This window comes from Mercurialis annua, linkage group LG5 (assembly GCF_937616625.2).
Source record: "Mercurialis annua linkage group LG5, ddMerAnnu1.2, whole genome shotgun sequence".
Taxonomy (NCBI): Eukaryota; Viridiplantae; Streptophyta; class Magnoliopsida; order Malpighiales; family Euphorbiaceae; genus Mercurialis; species Mercurialis annua.
This window is the reverse complement of record NC_065574.1, coordinates 16,666,422-16,670,143: the sequence shown is the minus strand read 5'-3', so window position 1 is coordinate 16,670,143 and position 3,722 is coordinate 16,666,422.

Sequence of the window (3,722 nt, the reverse complement as noted above, 5' to 3'; positions counted from 1 at the left end):
CATAGTGGTTTTGTTTATCCTTAAACTTCTCTTACTAATGTTGATTTTCTGATCCCGAGGCTCTTGACCTCGTCGAATCTATCCAATAATCATATGCCAATATTTCGACCCATAAAAGTAATGACCTAACTCTAGAATTGACTATATATGGACAACTATGGTTTGATGTTGTCACACCCATGACACTCTAGCGTCGCGCAAGCAATAAAATTTCTGCCTAAAATGGTTTAAAATTATTTTTTGATCCGGTGGTTCGGCGATCGAACGAGGCATCCAAAGGACCTAGGATGATCTCTTGATACTTGAAGAAAGCTCAAATTACATAGAAATTTATTATAGAATCAATTCTGAAAGTTGTAATAGCCGCTCGTTATTTTGTGGCTAAAGAATAAAACCTATAGAGTACATGATCATTTGTATGTGATTGTATGATTTATTTTAGCTTATATATGTGAAATATGATGCATGCTAAAATGATTTATGTTGAAGGTGAGACCTAAATAACTTTAAGACCCAAGTAATCTTTCTAAGAAGTTGAAACACTAAATTTATATTGATTTATCATTAAGTTAATTTATCAATGGCTCTCGAATGAAGCAATAAACTAACAAAAATTTGAGTTATCATCATGTTTTTGCTATAGATATATAGGGGTAAGGTGATAGTATCAAGAGATAGTTGTTGAGTTTATTGTTAAACATGTGATGTTACAGGTGTAGTCAATATAATATAATGGCGAGAAAGACAATTAGGCGTACCCTAATCGTATATGATTCAAATTGATACATTTTAATTGATTCAATGGGCGAAACTTAACTAATTAGAAAATCCAATAATAGCATTAAGTACTTGAGTATGAAAGCATTAGAACACGGAAATGATTGAACCTCATATAAGAAGATATGATGAATAAAAAGTTGTTCACTCATATAACATTATTATCCAAAAAACAGCATTAAATACTTGAGGGAAAGACTAAAATTTATAAGAATTTAATCACCAACTTAAATCTTGTCAACGAATATTTATGTTTCCTATTTTGGAAGTGTGAGATTCGTAAAAGATAGTGGGAGACCATTTTCATATATGACCAAATCATTATGGATAGGTACAAGATAACATGAATACTAATTAAAGATCTTTGCTATCTTAGAATTGATAAGATTAAATAGAATCTATTAAAGTAACATTCACAATAATAATCAGCTAGTGATTAAAATTCATTTTGATTGATGAAGGTATTTGGATGACTCTAATGCAATAGAGAAAAAGAAATGCACATCGGTTAACAAAGAAAAGTGTTTTCATTGTTAAAGATATAAGACATCATAAGTTATTTTCGGAAATAGTTTGAATATTTAAAAGGCGGATCGATTGATAAAAGAAAGTGTTTGTTTTGTTAAACCGAATAACATTAAAAAGGAATCTGCATTGAATGTTTAGAATACTTAAAGGGAAAAGACGAGAGGGAAGATAATTCCATCATGAATTTATCTATCTCGTATTCAAATATTGATAGTTCATATAAAAGTTTAAGTATTGGATATCAAAACTAATTCTCACATTTGTTCATCCTTTAAGAATTTAGTTAGAGTGAGAAAGTTGAAAAAAGATAAAGTGATCTTAAACCTCGAAAAATGACGCAAGCGTTGTGATAAGAAGTATATGATCGACTTTAATTTTCTAATATAAACATAAGTTGTACTTAAATAAGATTTTGTACTTATCCAACATATATATAAATATCAAGTCTATTTCTTGTATGAGAAGATTACGATATCATTATCTATTTATAAAGGAAATTTATAATATTATCTATGATAATAAAATTATTAGGTATGAATATGTACAAAATGGTTTTTCTAGTTTAAAAAAAGATGTTTAATATAAAAGATGTTTTGGAAATAAATATCATAAGTGATCGAACATCTAAACAACTTTAGTACTTAGTATTAGGACATATTGCAAAAGATAAACATAAAAATTTAGATTGGATGAGAGTCTTAAACAATCGGGATTTCACATCGCTTTTGAAATACCCTCACCATAATGACATAAGAATTTGACGTGTGACACACGTATCGTTTAAGGTTCGTTGAGATACGTGTCGTTTTAGTTATAAAAATGAAATTTATATACGAGAACATCATAAAAATATCCTAATAACCTCTCTATTTTTCACCGTTACTTTTTCTTCAAACAGAATTACATTTCGTACAAAGGAATAATGAAAGTTTACATCACCACGTGACCAACAACAGTCTGACACATGTTTAATGACATCAACTCGGATAAAGATTCATTGGCACGGGATCCGCGATTTATTCTCTTCAAAACTCACAATCAATCCAATTAAATTACAACACGTGGCTATCTTTAATTGTATAACAAAAACACTTCCCTTTTAACAAACATCAAATCTAAAAGTTTATCTAATTAATACACAAATATTAAAAGCATCATCTCTTTTTCAAATATTTATCGCCATTATTGAAGAACCACAAGTATAAGTTTATAAAATAATTTATCTATTAATAACACACACTATATTTTATATGTGTATATCTATATCTATACTATATATAAAAGCACGGATGGGGGAGGGGGTGACAGGCAAAATTACTGAATAATCCTTTTCAGTTTACTACTAAATAAAGGTTTTATAGTCATTAACGAATTAGTTATTTAATTAATCACTATTGTAATTAAAGTTCTAATTAGAATAGGTAGCTAAATTATCTCCAATTTAGTTTTAAGTATGTAAAAAATAACTAAATTGTCTCCAAATTAATAGGAATATATCTATCTTTTAGTTTGATTGAACTACAAAATTAAAATACTGTATTTGGTCAATATAATATTATTTAAATTTCTATTTTATTATTTTTAATGATACTATTAATAAAATTTAATTAATTATTTAATTATGATTATAAAATTAAAAGAATAATAAATTCAGTATGGAAAAAAATTTAATAACCGAATATATTATATTTACTTTACAAAAATTCTTAACTAATTTAATATTAATTATAAATAAAAAATTAATGTAATTATAATAAATTTAATAATATGTTTATTAACGAGTTACGTTACGAGCCACGTGCATAGCACGTAATGCGAAACTAATATATATATATATATATATATATATATATATATATATATATATATATATATATATATATATATATATATATATATATATATATCTTCATTTTTACTATCTATTAATAACACACTATGTTTCTTATATGTATAAAAGATATATATTCATTTTTTACTAATTAATCAGATTTTATAATTTTATATATAGATGGAATCTATACCTGTTATAATACAGCACAAAGGTAAGAAAGTAGAACCAAACAAATACGAAGATTTTGAAGTTATTTAACTTTTATAAAACTATATAAAATCTTGTAAAACCATTTGAAATCTTGTGAAACTTTATAAAACATTTATAAAATTATACGAAAATTAGCTACAGTATACACATAGTATATTAATGGGAGAATTTTCTATTTAAAATAAAGGATTAGTTATAAAAAAAAAAAAAAGCATTACATTCTACTACATCTTTTTTTGGTTCTGACCATGTCCTTTCCAACTATGCACCTTTAAGCCTTTCACATTCAGTTTAATCGCCACTCGAGCCGCATAGATTCCTTGCGGAAGGCAAAGCTCTGACCCTAAATTTTAAACGACTGCATGTTTGAGTA